Below are 25,918 nucleotides of genomic sequence, written 5' to 3'. Positions count from 1 at the left end.
CTCCCGTGGGCTGTTCAAGAATAGATCATACTACTAGTTTATGGGAAAAAAAAAACCACGCAAAAACCAATAAACAGTGGAAATGGAACGGCCCCCAACTCACTCTTTAAGGCTGAGTGAGCTCAACACTCAACCTTGACAAAGAGACTGTGAGAAACAAAGCAAAGCAAAATTCCGTTGCACTTACAGCTTTCGTTTCAAATATCTAAGGAAATGATTCACAAGCCTTCTTCCACCATGGATAAAATAAGAGCGTACCACGACCTCCTTGGGCATGCCCCTATGTATCAAAGGTTTTTTTTATTAGAAAGCCTAGAAATGCAATTTCTCACAGTGTTGCCTTTTGAGAGGAAAAGCGGCATCGTCGGAATGGAAGGAGAAAACGCAGGGATAATACTGGATTCTCGTGTCTCAGCACACTGTCATCAGGAATCCACTGGAAATGACCGAAGAGATGATAACATTATACAAAAATGATACAGCGAACACCGCCTTAGATGGGGAAGCACCAGCTTTACCTCGGACACGAGAAGGGGACACGTGCCTTGAGGTGATACTCGACCCTCCTGAGTTTGGCAAATTAAGTGAATCTGCTCAGATGAAGCGAAGGTTCAGATGTGAATCCCCAGCATCCCTCATGCATTTTGGGCAGGAAGAAGGAATTGGGTCAACCCACTTAGGAAAGCATGATCTCCCAAAGCTGACCACAGACAGAGCCTACAGCAAACCGATGATTACCCTCTTGGGTGCACGTACAACCCTGTGAAACACCAACAAGATTGCAGATGGCATGCAACCCTTTCTTTGTAAAAGGCAATGAAAATTAAAAACATATATCCAGGGCTACCCTGGTGGCGCAGTGGTTGAGAGTCCGCCTGCCGATGCAGGGGACACGGGTTCGTGCCCTAGTCCGGGAGGATCCCACATGCCGCGGAGCGGCTGGGCCCGTGAGCCATGGCCGTTGAGCCTGCGCATCCGGAGCCTCTGCTCCGCAACGGGAGAGGCCACAACAGTGAGAGGCCCGCGTACCGCAAAAAAAAAAAAAAAAAATCCACATAAATATCTTTGTATCAAGTCTTAAACTCCGTCAAGGAACATACTTCATGCCTCAGCTGGGAGTGAAAGGTATACAAGTGGTCTAATCAGAGGGGTTACAAGAGGAACAACTGTTTTAGGTAGAAAACTGCAGCTAGAAGCCCCCTGGGTTATCAAGAGTATATCATAGACTCCTAAGATGCAAGACCAACGCCAGGCAGGCTCATTTTAAGTGCATCTCCTCTGCTACTTCCACCAGCAGCCTGGAGCACACACCCTAGCTAGTTAAAGACAGGAAATGTAGCATTTGCTTCTGACAAAATTTTTTCGAAATAGAGTAAACACCACCCATTTGAGAGCTAGTTAAAAATACTGATACGTGGGACTTCCCTGGCGGCGCAGCGGTTAAGAACCCGCCCGCCGATGCAGGGGACACGGATTTGAGCCCTGGTCTGGGAAGATCCCACATGCCATGGAGCCACTAAGCCCGTGCACCACAAATACTGAGACTGCGCTCTAGAGCCTGAGAGCCACAACTACTGAGCTCTCATGCCACAACTACTGAAGCCCGTGTGCCACAACTACCGAGCCCACATGCCACAACTACCGAAGCCCGCATGCCACAACTACTGAGCCCACATGCCACATCTACTGAAGCCCACGCACCTAGAGCCCGTGCTCCACAACAAGAGAAGCCACTGCAATGAGAAGCCCATGCACTGCAATGAACAGTAGCCCCTGCTCGGCAACTAGAGAAAGCCCACGTGCAGCAACAAAGACCCAACACAGCCAAAAAAAAAAAAAAAATACTGATACTTGCATTCTATTCCAAGAGAATACATCGTTCTGTGATGGGAGGGGTAGGGAGGGCTGTTCCAGAAATATATAACTTCCTACAAGCACCCCCAGATGAACCGGATTCTGATGAGACGGGCACAGTTCACACAGGGTGCCTCAGATCCACGCAAAGACTCACACACCTGGGAGAGTCCACAATTGGCTCTCAATATTCAAGGAGACTGGCTCAGCCCCCAGCTGGGTGGGGAGGCGGATGGAGGTCTTGGGGAGAATGATGGGGAGTGTTGGTCCAATGAAAGCGGACGGTAAAAAAAAAAAAATTTTAAAAAGGGACTTCCCTGGTGGTCCAGTGGCGTGGCCACCAATAAATAAATAAATTTTAAAAAAAATTAAATTAAAAACAATTTTTAAAAATGAAAAAAATTATTTTTAAAAAAAATTTAAGAAAAGGAAAGAAAGGGCACTGTAATTGGGAGAAGTTCTGGATCCTAATAAAAAGCTTACCCAATTTCCCGCCATGAATAGGACTAATATTGAAGACTCGATGGACAGGATCTCTTCCGTTATTCACCACGTAATGAGTCCCACTCAGGAGACGGATTCCAGCAAGTGGGTGGTATGCAAGGAGTACACACCGTGGTTTGAAAGACGTTGTGCACTGTCCAAGACTGAGACGCTTTCTCCGAAATGAGAAGGTCCTCTCTCACGGGCACAAGTCCCCATCAGGGGAGTGTTCCACAGATGTGCCAGTCCTGGAAAACTTGATCAGGCTCCATTGGGTGACTTAACATTATTCAAATAGATGCATGTATTCATACTGAGGCTTTGGAAGCAGGTAATGGCCAGGTAGTACGCGTTTCCTTTCCACGAGGGGGCATTTTGCTCTGTGTGAGGTTATTGTTTTGTCATTAGCAAATGCATGAGCCCATTTTAATGCCCGTTTTGTGTGTGCCGTTCTGTCTGTCAGATGCAGAGACTAGCGAATGATGTTTTAGGGCAGATGAATGAACCTGATACAGAATTCTCTTGGTTTTGAGGTGCCAAGTTTTATTGTTTTTAAATTCAATTGTTGTATGAAAAGGGAACTGTATCTATGCCTTTATGAGATAATATAGCTCCAAGGAGACACACACACACACACACACACACACACACTCCACCATCATTTAGGGAAACAAAAATTGGGGAAGAATATGAAAAACAGCATCTGAGAAAAAAGAGTAGGAGATTGTAAGGCACCTTTAATTAGAAGATGCAGACATGTCCCCTGGTCTGCCTCACACACCCAACTCCAGACATGACAGCAATTATATAACAGACGCAATAAATTCAGGGTCACAGAGACACCCTCTTCCTCCCAGACTCCTTGATATTTTGTTTCTGAATCTTCAGCATCTAACACAACATCCTCATTACTGGACGAATGAATGAGTTTATTTAGGTTGTTATCACTTTCCTAATATTTTTGCATGTACAGTATCTCACAAGTACTGTGGTTTTGTTTTAAATCTCAAATAACCTTTAAAAGGTAGGCACGGGATTTTACTTAAACAAAGGAGAAAAATGAAGGTCCAATGAGGTTGAACTTGCCTAACGATTAGTTGGATATTACGGGAGACGTACACTGAGGTGAAGTTGCGAGGGCCAGTGATACGTGGGGGGAACACCTCCGAAGGGCGAAAGGCTGGGGGGGAACTGGGCAGGAAGATTCTGCAGAATACGGCACAGATCTGATGCCTATAAAGGCAAAGGACGAAAGGGAGAAGCAACATGGCACAGAGGACGCCCCCGACAGACGTGCTGATCTAACTGGGGCATAGCCGGCCCAGGGCAGGTTCTGAAGCAAGACTGCCCCTTGGCGGGGTCTCCCACTGCGAAGACTCGCTGAGAACCCTGTTTTGCTCAGTCCCGGACGGGGGGCAAGGTCCAAAAGGCCCTAAAGCTGGAAGCGCCCCACCAGAGGCACAGCTCGCAACTGCGTGGTGAGTCCCTGAACACAGATCCGAGCCACACTCTCCGGGGCCATCACGGTCACGGCACAAGGCCAGAACGGGGCACAGCAGAAGCAGAACCCAGCCCCTGAAACCCCCAAACGGCGGTTCCTCGCCGGCTGTTGCCAAGACAGACGACACTGATGAGCTCTGCCTCCCAGGACGACGTTGGGAAAGGCTGTTTTCAAACGCCTTACGTGTCTACTCAGGGCTCTTTGTCTTTATGCGTCTCAGAGGCCGACGACCCAGAAGCAGAGGTTGCTTCGAGGACGGAGTAGATGGCGCATCAGAACCCGGAACAACAGAACTGCGGGCTGAGCTCCCGCCGCTGTGTGTCTTCAACTTCCCCGCCAGCCGCCGACGCGGAAAATCCCGCTTGCCGCCACCTTGAGGCATCCGCGCCAGGCAAGGGTGACAGCTGCAGAGCTGCAAGGCTGCAGCCTCTGCTGGTTTTGCTTCTAGAATTTTACGGCTTCCCTCTCCCCCCTACGGTGATTTCCTTAACCTGCTGAATCCCTACTCCTTGCAGCTCACGGAATACTTTTTTATATTCTAGGTACAAGAGCCTCCTGTGTCCACACCTCAACCTCCTCTAACTGTGCTCTCTCCTCTTTATTCTTCCAAGAAAAGGTGAATACATAACATGTCTTTGTTGCCGCCGTTCAGCGCTATCTTACAATACCTGGGATATTCACCCAGGAAAACCTTTTGTTTCAAAGAGCAGCTAACAATTTGTAGTTTACTTTGATGCAGTTCCAAGGTACTTATGCCCAGAATTATGAGAACCTAATTTGCTGCGGCAGAAGCAAAACGCTCTACTTTCAAGACACAAGATTGCATTTTCCCCCGATGTCTCAATTAATGCTCAATATTATCAGTAGCCTTCTGTTTTCACAGTGAAGTGATAATTTAGGGTGAAATGATGTAATTCTCATCAAGTAAGGGTCTTGAGAATGGTAGAGACTATTGAATGCAATCCACTACTCTTCCAAACGTTCATCATTCCCAGCAAAGACTTCTAGATAATGTATTTGAGGTGCTGGACTGTTTGGAACATTTTTAGAGGGTAGGGAAAGGGTTCGGATGCCTTCGGCTTTAAAACTGTCAAGAGAAGCAACATGAAATTCTGCAAAATGCAGGCTTTGCATGGAAAATTCCAGAGCCCTTTAAAGGCAGCTCCTGAGAGAAGCTTTGTGGAAAGTAACGAAAGGGATTGGTTAAGCAACAACAACAACAAACTGTTAAATGTCTAAAATTGAAAGTAACATGTCTGTAGGCATACCTTATTATACACTCATTTCTATTTGTGATCAAACAGCCATTAGGATTGCAGCAAAATAAATGAGTCATTCTGAGCAGAAAACGAGATTTGATTTATTACATGAACACCAGGTCTTGGTACAGCCTGCAACTCTTAACGTTCCTTTAAATTGAAATTGATTCTCCTTTCTACAAGAGTGTAATTTGAAACACTCTGCAAACAATCATCCTGAAACGAAATTACTGAAAATGTCCATCGGACAAGGTGCATTTTGAAGTAAGTACCTGGTGCATTTGTTAATGAACGCCACGACAATTCTGGAAAGTGTTTATAGAATTACTAATACATATTCCACAGAAACCTATCGAATTAAGGGTAAAAACAAGCGCTCTCGGGTGTCTTTCAGTTTGTTCTTTTCCCCCAAATTATCAAGGAGGATTACAATCTTGCGGATAATGTTGGCAGACACAGTAAGATGTGATTAGATACAAAGAAGTTGTCTTGGAAATTTACTGGAGGCTGGAAAAAATGTATACCATCCTCTTCTTCTCAAAGTATTAAGTGTTTCTAGCCATGATCTAATATTTCTGGGTCTTGGGTTTTAATCCATTTCAGAATAAACAGTTGATCCTCTCCACTGAACAGTCAGTATCTGTAGCAACTCTACTGTCACTTTCTAAAAATTTATTTTATTCAAGTAGAGTTGATTTGCAATGTTGTGTTCACTTCTGCTGTACAGCAAAGTGACACAGGTATACATATACATGTATCCTTTTTCATATTCTTTTCCATGATGGTTTATCACAGGATATGGAATATAGTTCCCTGTGCTCTACAGTAGGACCCTGTTGTTTATCTGTTACATATATATATATACATTTTTTTTAATGTCATCTTAATTTGAGTGTGAAAACAGAAGCTACAATTTCAGGCCTATTCTCTACTTTGCATCATGAAGAGAGGAAGCATTGGTCTTACGTGGGAAAACAGGTGGAAACCATCAAGGTGAGACACAACTTCAGAAGATTTCCCTTCTGCTCGCTTCTACTCCATTAAGGCTTCGTCACCCCAAATCCAGCAGAACTTCATTTCAAGAAATTAGTCAGGAATACAACTATTGTCTACTCTGGAAATGATTTCAAAAATAATCCTTACACAGAAAACAGTCCTTACTTTTCTTTAGTTCTCAACACCCTGATTCAGTTGAAAAACTCCCTCTATCTGAAGCAGGGTGTAAATATATGTCTGTTTTCTACTTCATCCTCCCCAAGTAAAAAAAAAAAATTTCATTGGGAGAACAAATTCATCACAGAAATTCGAGGTAGTCAGTTCTAAGAGTGTAAGTCTCAAATCACCCATGGAAGACAAGAAAAAACATATCTGAAGAGACTGCTGGGACAAAGCTTGTTCCATTCTTGATGACATTAATATTTCCAGCAAAATGTGCTTTTGATTTAAAATGGTCTTTTTATCATACAATTTAAGTCTGTGGGCTATCCGGGATACAACACTGAGAGACTAGATTTTCTGGGTAATTTTACCATCTGTCAAGAAGCTTCAAGACCTGAGCTGCTCCATTCAATTACGAAGTACTTCTTTTAAAAAGAGGTCCCTAAAAAAAAGTTTTTTTAATAAAATTTAAATAAAAAGAGGTCCCTGACTTTGTATAACATTTTTATATTCATGCAGAATCTAAGGAGGCAACCTCTCAGATTTCCTCACTACAGAACTGAGAAGTAGACATAAAAGGTACGTGTCCTCCTAAAGGTCTCCAGCTCAAACCTTCTGAAGACACATCCACGGCTGTGGGTACCACCTCTTGGGTCTCCATCAAGCGTGAATCCATAGGGACCCCCAAGTGATTTTGTTACAAAGGAGAATATGAATTCAATGACGTTAATATTTGTAAAAGAGACTATAGAACAACCTATAAGAAGGCAAAGAAACAAGAACAAGAATGGTAACGAGAAACATATACAACACAACAGGAGGAGGAGAAATACACCCCACGTGAGTGGGATGATATAAACAAGGATACTCTGCTCCAACCTTGGAGGAAACATTTGGAAAAAAAGATTTCACTGTAGTCCCTGTGGACAGAAACTCTTGGTTTAAATCTGTGAAGATACCTGCCTGGAATAGACTGTTTCCGCCTCATAAAATGTGCCAATGTTTTGTGTTTACGTTGGTGACCTGCCCTCCTGTTTCAGTAAAGCCTTACGCCTTCACACCAAATCAACAGCAGTTGTTGTGGTCCAATAAATAAATGCACACGGATGAGTCAGGCAGAAAGCTGTGAACGCCCCGTTAATTTGGATGCGCTGAGAAGTGCAACCTTCACGGGGCACCTAGAGATTTCGGGGGAGACAAGGAACTGCCATGTAGTAGTACTTCAGTTAACAGGGGTGGAAAGATTTCTTTAAGCTATTTTGTTGCAGTAGTCACCGTTATTGAGCCATCCATGTAAAACACTCCCAAAGGATCTTCCACCTACAAGATATGAGTAGGATTAGAGGCAAACCTGATAACTATATTTAAATACTGTTGATTCTGTCCAAGCAGGAATGCATTTGTTCTTAATTTCAGGAGGAAGATCAGGAATGAAGAATTGTTCCACCCAGATGTCCTAATGGGAAACTCAGCACGTGGTACATTTTTTTTTTGCGGTACGCGGGCCTCTCACTGCTGTGGCCTCTCCCGTTGCGGAGCACAGGCTCCGGACGCGCAGGCTCAGCGGCCATGGCTCACGGGCCCAGCCGCTCCGCGGCATGTGGGATCTTCCCGGACCGGGGCACGAACCCGTGTCCCCTGCATCGGCAGGCGGACTCTCAACCACTGCGCCACCAGGGAAGCCCAGCACGTGGTACATTTTATATCTACTTGCAGTAGAGATGCAGAAATGATTTAAAACAAACAAATATATACATGCATGTGTGTATATGGTAATACCTGCAGTCAGTATGGGGATTTCTCAGAAGACCAGACACAAGGGTAAACACTGACACCAGACAGGAAGCAACTGAAGGGAGACATCATAAGAGGCACCCAGTGCAGGGACTTCTGAAGGTGAAGGGTAAAGGACCAGCCATTGGGAATAGACCACAAGGCTTTTTTTTTTTTTTTTTTTGGCTGTGTTGGGTCTTCGCTGCTGTGCGCGGGCTTTCTCTAGTTGCAGCGAATGGGGGCTACTCTTGGTTGCAGTGAGCGGGCTTCTCATTGCGGTGGCTTCTCTTGTTGCAAAGCACGGGTTCTAGGCACGCGGGCTTCAGTAGTTGTGGCACGCGGGCTCAGTAGTTGTGGCTCGCAGGCTCTAGAGCGTAGGCTCAGTAGCTGTGGCACACAGGCTTAGTTGCTCTGCAGCATGTGGGATCTTCCCGGACCAGAGCTCAAACCCGTGTCCCCTGCATTGGCAGACAGATTCTTCACCACTGCACCACCCGGGAAGTCCCAGAGCACAAAGCAATTCTAAAGGAGAAAATAAGATGCTGGGTGTGGGGGCTGGGACTCTTACGAGGAGAATCTGGGGCCGTAGATCCCCAATCAAAGTCATTCCCGTGGATGAGTGAGATGGGTCAGCAATGTTGGAAGTGGTTGTCTCCAGGTGAGAACAGCAAGCATGGAAAATTGACTCGAAGACTTCACGGCTACTAAGAGAAATGAAGAATCTGGAGGGTAACATCCATCCCCACTGACGTGGAAAACAGTATGTAACCTATCAAGAGCTAAATGCACACTCCTAGGCAGCAGACTAAACAAAGGCTCTATCAGACGAATGGATACTCAGGCACCAGCTAATCTGATTAAGCAGGCATTCAAGAGGTGGAAGTCAAACGGATGAATGCGGATGTGAGGATCAATAAGCATTTGAGAATAAAACACACAAAAGAAACAATCCATTTGAAAAAGCCAAGAACCCCATCCAAGTGAAGAGTTAATCAAGGGAACAAAATTATATTTAAGTTTGTTTAATAGAGTCACAGTGATAAACAAGAGTAGGTGATCGTGAAACAAGAACAGTTACCAAAAAAAAGACAGCTTCGATTTAATGCAGTGGTAAAACTAAAGAACAAAGAAAAACCTCGGTGAACAGGGATCAGCGAGGCTTACTAAAGATAAAATGCAAGGTTAAGAGTTGAAATGCCCCTAAGAGAGGTGTGATTCAGAGCCTATGCTGTGAACCAGCACAAGATGGCAGAACTTATCAAAGGATTGCCACATGAAACAGAAATGGAATGCCCAAAGGAGAGAGGAAAAAAAAACTGGTGTGTAGCAGCCCTTGTTTTAGCCTCAAGCAATCACACATTTGCTGCTGTAGGAGTACCTCTCCGATTTAGGTCTCCAGAAATTCCAAAAATTAAGATCCACCCAGTAAGAGTTTTCAACCAAAAATCATTTGTCACAATAAGTCAACAGAAACTAAACAGCCACACTATGGATACTAGAATAACTGCATTAAGAATATCAACTGTGCATGCAATACAGAGACAGAAGATGTACAATCACAAAGCTTCTATTATTAGAACAGCCGTTCAATACTCTCAAGTGCACTGGTCTGGTAAACGCACAGAGACAGAGACAAAATGAGATAGAATGGAAATAGAATTCTTCCTCCAAGATGTGAGAGAAAGACGGGTGTGCGTGTGTGCATGCAAGAGAGTACGTGCACACATACCCACGCTGATCTGTCGGCTAAAACAATGTCCTCTTTGCAACATTCCACTTCCATTCTGTGCCCTTGCAAAATAAAACAGAACGTGTAAAGGATACACAAGGTACTCTAAGGAAGTTCAGCCCTTGCTTTAATAAAGAAATGAATCTGCTAATCCAGGGGTCGTTAAAACTTTTCTGTGAACACTAGATAACAAATATTTTGACTTCATAGACCACACGGTCTCTGTTGCAAATACTGAACCCTGCTACTGTAGCGAGAAAGCACCCATGGACCAAATGTAAATGAATGCCATGACCGTGTGTCAATAAAACTTTATTTACAAAGACATTGGGTGGAGCAGAGTTGGTCTATGGGCTGTACTCACTGGGCCATGCTTCCCTTGCCACACAGCTTCGGCAGCCTTGGGAGGTGATCAGGACCACAGTCCCACCAAGACACGTGGAAGCAGAAGCTGTATTGTAACAAGAGGTCCAAATGAACATCTTAAATGTACTGCTAACCGTTCTGTTATGCTCTGTCATCTTCTAAGATGCAGGAGCAATAAGGTTAGGTATGCTTTGTGGTCCCAGTGTATGATGAACAAGCGCACGCACACATGCATCACGCACAGACGTGCATTCACACACACCAATGTTTGAAGAGCACCGCTCCCAACACACATTATTAACAATGACAATTATTAATGAATGGTCCTAGTTAGTTCCTTGTTAGAGGAAATATCTTCATTGTTGACACTACCTGAAGAATTGCTATGAAAGACTCAAAGTGGGGAAAAAACAAAAATAAACTCCAGAAGGAAAGAATCAGAAACCTGCACCTGTGGCAGCAACAGCATCTCACTATAGAGACTTAGCACCTCCAGTGTTCATCCATGGATGGTAAATGGCGCAGATACAGATGTAGATGAAGATGACAGAGACAAGGATATATGGATGCAAGTACAGATGTAGACAATGACATAGACGCACAGGTAGATGTAGATGATATAGATGCGGATGTAGGGATGCAGATGCTGATGAGATAGATAGATAGAGGTGATGGGTGGATGGATAGATAGATAGATGATAGATACATAGATAGATGATGGATACACAGATAGACAGATACATAGGTAGACAGATAGATAGATAGATGATAGATACAGATAGATAATATAGATAGGTGATAGATGAAAACATGGATGGTAGAGACGATAGATTGATAGATAGATGATAGATACGTAGATGATAGATACATAGATACAAACATAGATACATAGATGAATAAATAGATGCAGATTTACATGATGATATAGATGTAGAAGTAGATGTACCTAATATAGATACAGATAAAATACATAAATACAGATGTAGATGATATAGATAGATCTATATAGATACAGATAACTGCAAGTAGATGCAGATGATATAGATAGACATAAGACAGATACAGATACATGGATGTAGATGCAGGTGTAGATGATGATACGTAAGTAGATGCAGATGACACAGGTAAGTTATATGGATGCAGATGTAGGTGTAGATATGGATGGTAGATACAGACACTTGGATGTAGATGATGAGACAGATGTAGATAATGTACGTGTAGACACAGATGTAGACACACATCAATATGGACGCTTAGACTTGTATACATACTTCCATGTATCCAAGTCTCTCTGTCTATTTCTATCTCTGCATCTCCATCTCAGCCTGGAGCCACCTTCAAAGAACGTCACGACTCCACAGCTTCCCACACTTTGACCTTCTTCAGATGCCACTGAATGTCCCACCCACACGACCAACCACAACACACCAACTCTCCAGCTCTGAAGGTCTGCATGACACAGATGAGGCTCACTTGCAAGACTCCCAGGAAAAGAAGGAAAACCTCATCACTTATGATCAGTGTTCATCACTCCTGTTCATATAATTTATGGACCAGTAGTTAACTTTCCCTTCGCCAGACTCTGAGCTTCAGGTATAAGAGGAAGAAATATAGTAAAAAAAAAAATTTAAAAAAATTAACTGCTGTAACAGACATACTTCCTGAGTAAACTACGTTCCACGTACTTATTTAGACAAATGTATCCTTTTCCTTGTATTTCAAAGATTTTCGTCCTATTCCTTTGAATTTTTTTCTCTACTTATGCTTGGGAATAAATTTTATTTGGATGGCTACCTCTTATAAATGAATACAAAAGGAATCTTTAAGAAACACTGAAAATGAAGGCTTGACCCTTCTGTTATGAAATGTAGTCTTGTAAATTTCAACAGGAGTTCCAAGCACTCACTGTGGCTCCAATAAATGCCTTGGGTATGCGCACGCGCGCACACACACACACAGACACACACACACACACACAGACACACAGAGACACACACAGACACACACACACAGACACACACACAGACACACACACACAGACACACACACACAGACACACACACAGACACACACAGACACAGACACACACACACAGACACACACACACACACAGACACACACACACAGACACACACACAGACACACACACACACACACACACACACAGACAATACCACAATAATATACATTCCACACACCTTAGGCAACTGCGGTACCACTGCCATGCAATTAGCAATAGCTTCACCCGACTGATGAGTGACATTTCCAGTACAGGAAGAAAAAAAAGCCCCATCTGTCTCTTGTTGACTAATTCTAACAAAACTAACGAACGTACCACAATCAACACAGAAAATAACAAAGTGAAAAAATAAAGTTGATGTTGTTTCTGCACCAATCTTCGCTTACCATTATATACCAAAAATATTTAACAAGTGATACTTAATATAAAAAAAAAACTGCCCATCTCTGCTAATAACCTCAATCCTGTTGTGTTAAAATCAAGAATACAGTGAAGAAGGGAAAAGGAAGAAGATACGGAATCAAATAGACTGTAATTCTCATTAAACTGGTGACTTGGACATGAAATCTATTCAAGTTTCCGCAGTTCTCCCAAACCCCACCTCTTTACACACACCAGGAGCCCTGAAGAATTCCTCTCATCACTTCTGTTTCTTGAAAGACAGGTCAATTTTTGTTCATTTCCTTACACACCCTTGCTTCTCCAGACTTCTATCTGAGCAGCTACTGAAAAAAATGCCTTCAATGTTTTCAACCATTAGTCTTTTGAAAAATCCTTTGGAAAACTGACAGCACCTACCTTATGGGAGTTTACAGCTATATCACTGTACCCCTGAATTCCTCAAGTGACCAAGATAAACGGTCTCTTTGCCAGCTGTCAACCCCTAATGGAGGGTGGACAAATGAGATACATGTGGGTTGATTTAGGCTTTCGTGATGGGGGGCTGTTGGTTACGGTAGCATCCCCCTTGCCTACCTGACAAATACATCACTTTCCCCAAGGATGTGCAGTCATACCTTGCAACGTCTCCAAGAAAAGCCTCAAACACATACTTAGGTGAAGAGTCCAAACCAGTCTTATGTTTTGAGGATGCTTCTGCTTCTTTTGGGTTCCATCAAGCATTTCTACTCTGCCCAGCATTCACTCTTGGAGAACCTGCCAGCTGAACCCTGAATTAAGCTACTGACAGTAAATTAAATAGTGGTATTATAGGACTCCCCTAGTGGCGCAGTGGTTAAGAATCCACCTGCCAATGCAGGGGACACGGGTTCGAGCCCTGGTCCGGGAAGATCCCACATGCCGCGGAGCAGCTAAGCCCGTGTGCCACAACTACTGAGCCTGCGCTCTAGAGCCCGCGAGCCACAACTACTGAAGCCCGCGTGCCACAACTACTGAGCCTGTGCACCCAGAGCCCGTGCTCCGCAACGAGAAGCCACCGCAAAGAGAAGCCCGCGCACCGCAACAGAAGTAGCCCCTGGTCGCCGCAGCTAGAGAAAAGCCCGCGCGCAACAACGAAGACTCAATGCAGCCAAAAATAAATAAATTTATTTCAAAAATAGTGATGTTATGAATTAATGAATAGCAATATTAATTTTAAACATCTGCCCATTGAATTATTTGCCTATTAACACAACATAATCCCTTCCTACTAAATACCAATAGTTAAATTTCAGGTTAAAATGAAAGATGGGTGCTTGAAAGATTTTGAGGAATGACCTCAAGGTCTATTAGAATGTACAAAAAGCCTTTGCCTTAATTAAGAGAATCAATTAAAGTTTTGATCAATATTTGATTAAATCTGCTTGCCCGTTTAAATCCTATTTGTGGGAAGAAGTAGATCAATGTGGAATAATTAAACAGTGATTACTTTTATTGAAATGTATCTAATATATCCCTATGCAAATCATATCTCAGGTTTATGTCCTACCTGTACAGTTTAATTCAGAACCCCTGGACAGAATTTGGGTGGTGATAAAAATTTAGAGAAAATGGATTTTATCCCTGATTTTCTGTAGAAATTCCGTTTCATACCAGCAAGCTTCAGAAGCAGTCAGTAAAACCTGTGCGTTACAAAAAATAAAAATAAAAACAACTCCACACACCTAGACAGGTATGGTAAGATCAGCAGACCTTGACTGAGGAATAAAATTTTAGTCTAAGGTAGCATCCATTTTTCATAGCGTTTTTTTTTCATACTCTAGATGGAAACACAGTGCATTTTTGAAGAGGACAGGCTGCAAATAAATGTCAACCATGGTCTCTCACTGAATAAAATGTTGGCTAGCAGGAGGCAGACGGAGGCGTGAAATGGACACCTTGGATGCATTGTGCTGCATCTGTGGGCTATGTCGCGCGTGCAGTTGTACATCTCAGCTTATCGCGTTGGGGAAGGCACAGTGGTTTAATTCAAAGGGGTCCTGACTATCGCTAGCTAAGTGATGGTGGGCATGTACCTCAGGTTCCTCGAGCATCCTTCTTCACGTATAAAAGAGAAATAAGGGACACTGGATAAATACGTGCCTTGCAGAGCTCAGTGGCAAGGCTCGTATCTGGTTAAGAACCACGAGGTGAAGGAGATACGTCCTCTCTGGAAAACAGGTCGTCATGAATACTCCAGGCGTGTATGTCAGGAGCCTCCATCCTTCCTTGAAGTCTATTATATGAAGAGACGTTTCAGAGAACACGCAAGCAACTAACTGGTCAAGTCAAGGAGGTGACTTAGTGTATTTGCTCTGGGAAGTTTTACATAGATAAAGGTCAGAGTCAAGACTGCCCAGGCTCTTGCCCGAAAACTGCCTGGATCTCTCTGGTATGAGGGTAAAGCAGAATCCTTTTATGTATCATGACATTCAACTGAACAGTGATAGATAGATAGACAGATAGGTAAGATAGTAGACAGACAGACATAGATATGTAGTTACAGAGAGAGAGATGACAGCTAGCTAGCTAGCTAGATAATATTGATAGATAGAGATAAATGACAGACAGATCAACGATAGATGATTAGATAGGTAGAGAGAGAGAGAGAGAGAGAGAGAATACACAAAGTTAACCATGAAAGTTTAGTGTCAAACGTATTTCCCAGCACTACTGAGGTACAATTTACATACAGTAACACCCATCTTTTTGAAGTGTAAAGTCCGTGAGTTTTGTCGACTGTATTATTTTGTGTAATCCCTGCCACGCTCAAGATATAACCCCCTGTGAACATCCTCACAAGTTTCTCCATCCCCTTTGCAGCCCGACTTTCTTACTCCCAGCCCCAGGCAAGCATGGATTCATTCACTGTGGCCCTGGCTTTGTCTTTTCTAGAATTTCATATAAATGGCTCTTGCGGTCTGGATTCCTTCACTTAGCACAGAGTTTTTTGAAATTCATCTATGTTGCTGCATGTATAAATGCTTTGTTCCTTTTGACTGATGAATACTATTCACTGTACGAATGGGTAAACAGAAGTGGATCCATTCAGAATTTGATAAATATATGGTGTTTCCAGTTTTTCTTTTCTATTTTAAATAAAGATATTATGGATTCATGTTCAAGTCTTTGTGTGGACACGTTTTCGTGTCTCTGATAGATACCTGTGAGTGGAATTACAGGATCATGTGATTAGTACACATTTCAATTTGATACAGTCCAACTGTTTTCCAAATGGGCAAAACATATCATGAATTATTGATTTCTTGAACTTTGAAGGTTTAATACTTGATTACAATTGTTAGCAAACAGTAATAAGTTAAGATTATGGCTTTGCGGGTCTAAGCCTTTTAATTTTAAAAAATTCGAATATAGATACCTGATGTGTTCTATGTTATTTATAATAAATGCACATGGTCAAATACTTAATCTAAGAATAACTGTACACCAGTGTTTAATTTCGCCCAGCACTGTAGAATCCCTTGGAATATGTAAGTCGTACTTCACAGGCTACTACTGCAAACACACATCTTTAATTAATGGCATATGTAACCGACCACCTTACCATCTGTAAAAATTCAAAGTATATTGAATATATATTTTCAAGACAGAGGTTTCTCAAATTTGTCTTGTTTAAGATCACAGCATGTGTGTCAAAAGCCCACAAACTCAATAATCGTCTTTGGAGTTCCTTTCTGTTTCATCCCGTTGCAATATATAATAAATAATTTTGCAGAATGGATGACTAGTTTTCTATGCACTGATTTCTTTTTCTCCATTTTTTCTACACGATGCCCTGATGCTTTTCACTCATCACAATAGTGAATAACACTCTCACTGACGGTTGTAAATCAGTGAGTAGGTACATAATTTGCTCATAAGGTTATTTTTTTTTAAGGTGTCAGCTTGCTCTGTAAGATAATTTAAACTGAAGAATACATTTTTTTTTTAGAGTATGCTTTTGCAGAAGGCAGAGTTCACTCTTCTTCAAAATGATTCACCGATCAGAAACTTTCCTTGTGTTCTAGCCTCACATCTTCATGGAATGCTAATCTATTGTCAGAGTGTTGAATGATACATGATTGTCTGATTAGACACTGAAAAAATGTCAAGTCCAAGTTTACTACACCATAAATTTTTGTTGATTCTACTGAAGACTGCCCGTGCTGTTACCCGCTTTCAGAGGTGGCCAAAAACATCCAAGTGCATAATTACATTCTCAAGGACAGCAATTATGGCGTACTTGCACGTCGACCTTTGCCCTCAGATAGACGGCAACGTGAGGCTTTCTAACACTACCAAAAGGAACCATAACGAAGCTTCCCTTTTTGAAAGGCAAATTATATTCTGTTTATCAAGCTTACTGGACAAATGAAATCCGAGTCTTCTATAGTTAAGGAGAGATTATTTTGTGCATTCTACGGAAGCATACTTATCTTGGAAAAGCAAGGTCAATACAAACAATGAAAAGAATTAGTGGTTGCTCTGTTTGAATATGTGATTTCAACTAGAGTTCACAGAATTCTCAATTGAAGGAGTTCTCAGTAGTTAAGAGTTGAAGCATATTCACGAAACACCAAGTTTCAAGGACAGAAGTTATTTCCTCATTAAAATAGGGCAGGAGAGAAATAAAGCTTTCGAAAATAATTATCCCATAGAACACCTTTAAATGCATAATTCCTTTTTTTAATCTTCTGGGCATTTGAATATATGTGAACTTCCCATTTTAAATTGGTTTTTGTTATTCATCTCATCAGTGGATGTTTAGTTAAGTAACATATTCACTTGATCCATTTCCCTGCCCAAGAATTGGCTTTTAGGTCAGAAGTCAGTATATCATCAGATTATATAGCGCTAAAGAAAATAAACTTGTTAAATGAATTTGCTGACATGCATATTGGAGATTCTAAACCTGGGCTTGTAGATTTCATTACGTTTTGTCTTTAATCCATTGTTCAAGACTTAGGAAAGAATCCCCAGATGTGCTTTACAAACCTTGTTTTCCTCTACCACATCGAGATGTAACTTACTTTAGGGCAGTGAAATCAACTATGGCCAAGGCAAATACCGCAAACACAGTGGATGTTTTAAGAATAAGATTGATTTCTGGACGCCAGGAAGCCATGTGGTTACTACAAAATAATTCAGAGAAAAACAATGATCCTTTGAATTAGGATGGATTTATAACATTCAATCCGATTGTACCTTAACTTCTGAGAATTTACTTAAAATTAATGAAATACATATAAAAGGACCCAGAACGTTACTAGATTAGTACATTTTTCGAACACATAGAAAAGCACTGTATTGGCTGGAATAAACAGCAGCTGCACGTGGATATATACCCCGAATTCTAACTGGCTTTATACATAGAGATATATTTTTCCTATCATGGTCATGACCACCACATGGACAGAACTCAGGCATCTGGTTCCCTCCGTACTCTACGTAAGTTCTCTATATAAAGAGATCCATATATTTATACACACACATATATGGATATGCACTATATATCCATTATGGCTATCTATGTAGCTATACATATATATATGTATGTAGGATGTCTACATAGGTAAGCTATCTATCATCTACGTTTGAAAGCTTTTATTTCCATGAGGCTTGTAAAATGTCAAGAAAAAAACAGAGTTCAAATTTCTTTTCTTGACGGTAATTCCAGTGTTCAAACACACAGCCCATAAATGACCAATGCCTGACACCTGTTATTCATAAATATATAAATTCTATTTTTGTGATATTTCCAGAACTACGACTGCCAATAAATGTCACTGCCATCCTGTTCCTACTACAACAATGTCCCTTCTGCCATCCAGGCTCCATCCGGAGGAGAAAGGACCAGTTTCCTACAAACGCCTGCTGTAGGTCTGTGGATGCTTTCGTGCAGCTTAGAAAGACATGTATTTATTTTTCTTCTCATCCCTCATTCTATCCAGCCATGAGGAGGGGATGTGTCCTCTTTGTTCCTGTGAGATGCTACCTGACTATTCTTCATTTCTCCACCTGAAAACACCCAATTCTGAACGTTAAGCACCACAACCTGAATTGTTCACCGTCACCCTTGTAGAATCATCTCCCTACAGACCAGGTCTCAGAATCATCCTTCATAAATCATCTACCTGCAGACCAGGCTCACCATCATCCTTGCACAATCATCTACCAACACCCAGGTCTCTGTCTCGAACTCCTTGGCTATGTTAACTTCTGGCTTGCTGTCCTCACATCCAACATGGCCTTTGACTTTATTTTTGCTGATACCCATGAGTTTTTCCCCTTAGCCTCAAGGACCTTGCTTTCATTGACTCTCTGCCATGGTCATACCCTAGATCGCCATCAGAAAAGTTGTATCACCTCCATGCCTTCCACTCCTGTCATCCCAATGTCTGGCCATCACCTTGTATCATTCGGCTTTTCATCAGTATTGCGAGTCCAACAAAACTTCAACACACTGGGATATAAAAGTCCGCTCACCTGACTTTTGTTCACACACCCCCATCCCTTACATTTGTAGGGACTCTGCCTAAAAATCAAACAAAATCTGCATTATTCAGTTCCCGAATCACTTTTCTATTGACTCACCAACTCTGGGCGATATCTGTGATTAAATGCAGTATTTATTAAACACTGTCTGAGTTTTATGTACTGTAACAGACGATCAGGTCACATCATGTGACTGACGGGCTGATGGATGAAGGTTGTATTTCTCTGTAACAATCCTATTGTTATCACAATAAAGCAAAGTAATAAAGCAAAGTAATAAAGCAAAGTAAACTCTGATGGCCTTTAAAATGCCCTCGACCGCTGCAGCTGATTTTCTCACTTTGTTATTATTTCCTTAAGAATGCATGAGATTTATATTTATATATCCTTTCTTATTGCCATTTTATGGCAACTAGCAGGTGATTAATATCTGTTACAATGAATGTTTTATTTTAATTAGTAATATGTTTATTCTAAATCTACTTTATGGTAGAAACATTTCTTATCCTGTATTCCTACATCTCTTGTCCTGTATTCCAATTCTTACTGGCACAAAACAAAAATTGCTTCTCCCTAGAATTGTTAATTCTTGCTAGTCAAACCTCCCTGATGGATTCATAAGCCCATTATTTTTTAAAATGCAGTCTCTTTTGTACTTTTGATACATCCTTGATCTTTTCAAATTGCTGAACGTTTCTTCATTGATTTTTCCCCTGAATGGAATGTAGCGTCTTATTGTAAGTTAAAGAGAAGTAGAATCTTGATGGGCAGATCGCACTGGAAAATACAATGGCTTGTGTCCTCACGTCCATGTTCAAAGAAATCTACAAGCCCGTGACCTCCATCAGTTTTATTTGACAGTGCACCTGTAAGAATCACTACACATCTTCACGAACATTTTTGATGCTCATTAGCTGGATTACATATATTTCCCATATACCATAGTTGAAATAAATATGATTATTAATATCTAAAGACTCTTAGTGACATTAGCTTTGCTATCTTTTCCCCTTCTATTGATGTATAGTTGAATTTGCCTATCTATGGGAGTAGTTTCCTGAAATACTATCTTTCAATACCACTCCAGTCCTGAGTCCTATGTACTAGGATGTGAACTCGAGCTGGGGTCCTGAGGGGGGCTAAATTATGCCAGACATGGGGACTAAGGTCTGAAAATGAAATGAAAAAGCTGAAAGCTGAACTTCAGCCATCTGGTATCCTCAGGGGTGAAGGTGACATATATATTATGACTGATGATGATATACAATTTTATATGTATTAATTGCTGTGAACAGGGGTATCCATGGCTACCTTGTGCTTTTTATGGGGACAGTCTTGTGGCCTGGACGGTTGTATCCCCTGTCTGGGTCACTTCGAGTTTTGAAATGTCCACATCCATTTCCAAAGCTCTCACCAATGCTACAAATTAATGGCCACATGTGAATAAGTCAATGCCTGTTTAAAGTCACTGGAAGACTTTCCACCGTGAAGAACGCAGACTTCGGGAAATGTGAACTTGATCGTCCTGGCTTTAATTAGTGGTTCAGTGAACGGTTTTGCCAGTGAGCTCAGGGATTCAAACATTCCCAAGGATTCCCACAACATCTCAAAGACGTGGTCATTCTTTTCCAAACCTCCCTTCCTTCGCAGCCCTAATTTCATCCTTACATGTATTGTCTATTTCTTTCTTTCTTTCTTTCTTTATTCATTCATTCAGATTTGTCATAAATCAGCACTTTGAATAGAAGAGACATGTTGATAAATAAAAATCTGCAATGTGGGAATTAGTCCAAAGCAAGGCACCTTCATCACAAGGATATCAGTATGTTTTTTCTTTGTTTTGATTGATGGATTTTTTTAAAGTTTATTTATTTTTGGCTGCGTTGGGTCTTCGTTGCTGTGCGCGGGCTTTCTCTAGTTGCAGCGAGCGGGGGGCTACTCTTTGTTGCAGTGCGTGGGCTTCTTACTGCAGTGGCTTCTCTTGTTGCAGAGCACGGGCTCTAGGTGAGCAGGCTTCAGTAGTTGTGGCTCCCAGGCTCAGCAGTTGTGGGTCACGGGCTCTAGAGCGCAGGCTCAGTAGTTGCAGTATGCGGGCCCTAAAGCGTGCGGGCTTCAGTAGTTGCTGCGCACCGGCTCAGTATTTGTGGCTCGCGGGTTCTACAGCACAGGCTCAGTGGTTGTGGGCACGGGCTCAGTTGCTCTGCGGCATGTGGGATCTTCCCGGACCGGGGCTCGAACCCGTGTCCCCTGCATCGGCAGGCAGATTCTCAACCACTGCGCCACCAGGGAAGTCCCCCTACATGTTATTTTAAGAGCACTCACATGGAATATCTAAGGGCAGATTCGTGTTCAATTCTATTACGTATTTTAAGGAAGTTTTTATTTCAAAATTTTCTTCTTTGCTCCATGTTAAGACCTGCCAGTTCTTACTAAAATTTCCCCAACATGATACTTCCAGGTACCTTTGAATTCTGGCATCTTTCTCTGGAAATAACTGTGATTTTCTATGTTCGCATGTGGTCCAAGCTCTAAACAAAACCCTATATGTTTATCAAGACCTGGGACATATATGACCCTCCAATGAAACTGAAAACAATGCAGTCTTTGGGGGGAGGATTTTGGATTTTTTAAATGAAAATAATTTTTTATTGAACTATAGTTGATTTATAATGTTGTGTTAGTTTCAGGTGCACAGCAAAGTGATTCTATTATACATATATATATTTTTTCATATTCTTTTCCATTATAGGTTATTACAAGATATTGAATATAGTGTCCTGTACTATACAGCAGGTCCTTGTTCATCTATTTTACATATAGTAGTTTGTATCTGTTAATCCCAAACTCCTAATTTACTCCCCCCACCTTCCCCTTTGGTAAGCACAAGTTTGTTTTCTGTCAGTAAGTCTGTTTGTACATAAGTTCATTTGTATTATTTTTAGATTCCACAGATAAGTGAGAGCCTAGGATATTGGTCTTTCTCTGTCTGACCGACTTCACTTAGTATGATCATCTCCAGGTCCATCCATGTTGCTGCAAATGGCTTCATTCGATTCTTTTTCACGGCTGACTAATATTCTATTGTGTGCATAAACCACTCTGTAAGACAATCGTCTGCTGACAGGCACTTAGGTAGCTTCCTTGTCTTGGCTATTATAAATAGTGCTGCTATGAACATTGGGGTGCATGTATCTTTTCAAATTAGATCTTTATCTTTTCTGGAATTATGCCCAGGAGTGGGATTGCTGGGTCCTATGGTAGCTCTATATATTTTTAGATTTTTGAGGAACCTCCACAGTGTTCTCCATAGTGGCAATGCAGTCTTTATGGATTTGCTTTTCCAGTCACAGATAATAGCCACAGGGAGCTGAGACCCAAATCACATGTCTAGTATTCTCAACTTGAATATCTATCAAGATGAGAGGATTTTGAACAAGAAAGCAAACATCTATGCACCTACCATGTGGAGATCAGGGCTTTCACTATTTGCCTTCTACTCCTTCCTCCCTTCTACGTACAGAAAGAAATCATGTAACTATTTCGCACATAAGTATGTGCTATTTTATTTGCGTTCTGCTCACTTAACACTGTTTCTTATGATTCGTTCAAATTCTTGTGTCACGAGGATGTGTCAAGAGCTTTCAAAATACCTGCAGCAAGCACGTGACGACACTGAAGAAGTTCCATTGGCATCAGGAAAAAGACTTGGATGGCAGCAGAAATTTCTACTAAAACTGGAAAATGAAGGGGGGCTTAGCCAGGTCAATGAGAAATAAGCATCCCATCTGGTAACTGCCATGGAAGGGGGGAGATCTTCTCTAGGAAAAGATGATGTTATGTAACCTGCTTTTTAGGTGTCTACATGGCAGGGATCTGACCTATAAAAGTCTACTGTTTTATCTTGGAAATTTCTAGAAGAGCGTAGTTGAAATTCTTTAGCTGTGCCATTTACTGGGGATTTCTGACAGCAAGCAACACGATTTTTTTCCTGCAGGATTCAGTAGGTGCATTGGACTCGCCTTCTTTCTGGTTCTCTAAAAACCTATCCAGGGCCAAAGGTTCCTAGGAAAGAGGTTTGTTAGGAAGGGTTCCCAGGAAAAACAAGTAGAAAAGAAAGGAGATTGCTGGGCTCATATGGTAACGCTATGTTTATCTTACAGAGGAGCCGTCAAACTGTTTTCCACAACAGCTCTACTGTTTTCCGCTCCCATCGGCAGTGTCTGAGGGTTTCCATTTCTCCATAGTCTTGCCAGCACCTGTGCTGTTCTTTTTCCTTTCCTTTTACCTTTTTTTTTGTTTAAATTGAGGTAGAGTTAATTTACCATGTTGTATTAGTTTCAAGTATACAGCAGAGTGATTCAGTTATACATATATTCTTTTCAGATTCTTTTCCATTATAGGTTATTACAATACGGTTGTATATATTGAATATCGTTCCCTGTGCTCTACAGTAGGTCCTGGCGGTTTATCTATTTTACATATAGTAGTGTGTATCTGTTAACCCCAACCTCCTGATTTATGTCTCCCCCTCTTTTCTTTTCTATTCTCCTCTCCTTTCCTTCTTTTCTTCTCTCTCTCACTCTTTCTTTCTTTCTTCTTTGAGGCTACAGGTGGGAAGCGGTATGGATGGACCTTAAAATCACTATGGCACGAGAAAGAAGCCCTAAAAAGGTCACATATTGTTTGCTGCCGTTCATATGAAGTGTCCAGAAGCAGTAAATCCACAGAGATGGAAAGCAGATTGGTGGTTACAAGGAGGTGAGGGATGGGAATGGGAAGTGACTGCTAGCGGTACAGGATCTCCTTTGGGGTTGAAAATATCTGGAAGCATATAGAGGGGGTAGCACACAGCAGAGCAAACATACTAAATGGCACTGAATCGTCTATTTTAAAATGGGTACAATGGTAAAATTTATGTTACGTGTATTTTATCACAATGAGAGAGAGACTAAAAAAAAAATAAACTATAACAGCTCTTCCCGTCTACCTCGCATGTAGCCAGAACAGACTTCCATGGTGCATTAAAGCTTCCCAAGGCTACTTTTCAAAAAGTTACAATGCTGTTGACCTAATACAATAGGAATATATCTTCTTACAGTTCTGGAATCAAGGTGTGGGCAGGGCTGAGCGCCCTCCAGAGGCTCCAGGGAAGGCTCTTTCCCGCCTCTTCCAGCTTCTGGGGGCTCCAGGCATCCCTGGGCTCGTGGCCGCATCCCTCCCATCTCTGCCTCTGTCTTCCCAGGGCTTCTCCTCTGTATCTCTGTCTCTCCTCTTCTGTCTCTTACAAGGACCCTGTCATTGGATGTAGGGCCACCCTCATCCAGGAGGACCTCATCTCAGTCCCTTTACTTCATAACATCTGCAAAAACCCTGTTTCCAAATAAGGTCCTGTTCTGAGGTCAAGGTGTCCCAGGGCCGCGCTCCCTCCAGAGGCTCCAGGGGAGGGTCCTTCCCACCTCTTCCAGCTTCTGGGGGCTCCAGGCGTCCCTGGGCTTGTGGCCGCATCCCTCCCATCTTCAAATCTGCAGAACCTTCAAATGTCTCTCTGTACTGTCATCACTTCTCCTTTTCCCCTGTGTGTGTGCAAATCTCTTTTTGCCTCCGTCTCATAAGGACCCCTGCAATGACACTGGGCCCCCCTGGATATTAGAGAATCACTTTCCCATCTCAAGGGCCTTGGTCACATTGGCAGAGTCCTTTTTGCAGAATAAGGGACTATGAAGAAATTCTGGGGATTTGGACCTGCTATCTTTGCAAGGGCGTTTTTAAAGTCTGTGACACCCATGCTGAGTTGTCTCTTTCTGTACCAAGTATGAAACCCAAATTTTTCAACTGCATGTGTCACTGGTGGTTTTCAACTACATGATATGACCAATATGGCGTTAATATTCAAAATATAAACAGCTCATACAACTCAACATCAAAAACAAACAAACAAACAACAAAAAACACAAACAACCAAACGACCTGATTAAAAAACAGGCAGACGGGGGCTTCCCTGGTGGCGCAGTGGTTGAGAATCTGTCTGCCAATGCAGGGGACACGGGTTCGCACCCTGGTCTGGAAGGGTCCCACATGCCGCGGAGCAACTGGGCCCGTGAGCCACAACTACTGAGCCTGCGCGTCTGGAGACTGTGCTCCACAACAAGAGAGGCCGCGATAGTGAGAGGTCTGCGCACCGCGATGAAGAGTGGCCCCTGCTTGCCACAACTAGAGAAAGCCCTCGCACAGAAACGAAGACCCAGCACAGCCCAAAATAAATAAATTAATTAAAAAAAAAAAAAAAAAAACGGGCAGAGGACCTGAACAGACATTTTCCCAAAGAAGACATACAGATGGCCAACAGACACAGGAAAAGATGCTCAACATCATTAATTATTAGAGAAATGCAAATCAATACTACAATGAGGTATCACCTCACACCAGTCAGAATGGCCATCATCAAAAGATCTACAAACAGTAAATGCTGGAGAGGGTGTGGAGAAAAGGGAACCTCCTGCACTGTTGGTAGGAATGTAAATTGGTGCAGCCACTGTGGAAAACAGTACGGAGGTTCCTTAAAAAACTAAAAATAGAGCTACCCTAGGACCCAGCAATCCCACTCCTGGACATATATACAGAAAAGATGAAAATTCTAATTAGAAAAGATACATGCACCCCAATGTTCATAGCAGCACTATATACAATAGCCAAGATGTGGAAACAACACAAGTATCCACTGACAGAGGAACGGATAAAGAAGATGTCATACATGTGTACGATGGAATATTACTCAGCCGTCAAAAAGAATGCATTCATGCCATTTGCAGCAACACGGATGCAACTAGAGATGATCATACTAAACCAGACAGAGAAAGACAAAT

The sequence above is a fragment of the Pseudorca crassidens genome, chromosome X (assembly GCF_039906515.1).
Source record: "Pseudorca crassidens isolate mPseCra1 chromosome X, mPseCra1.hap1, whole genome shotgun sequence".
Lineage (NCBI taxonomy): Eukaryota > Metazoa > Chordata > Mammalia > Artiodactyla > Delphinidae > Pseudorca > Pseudorca crassidens.
This window is presented reverse-complemented; position numbering follows the sequence as displayed.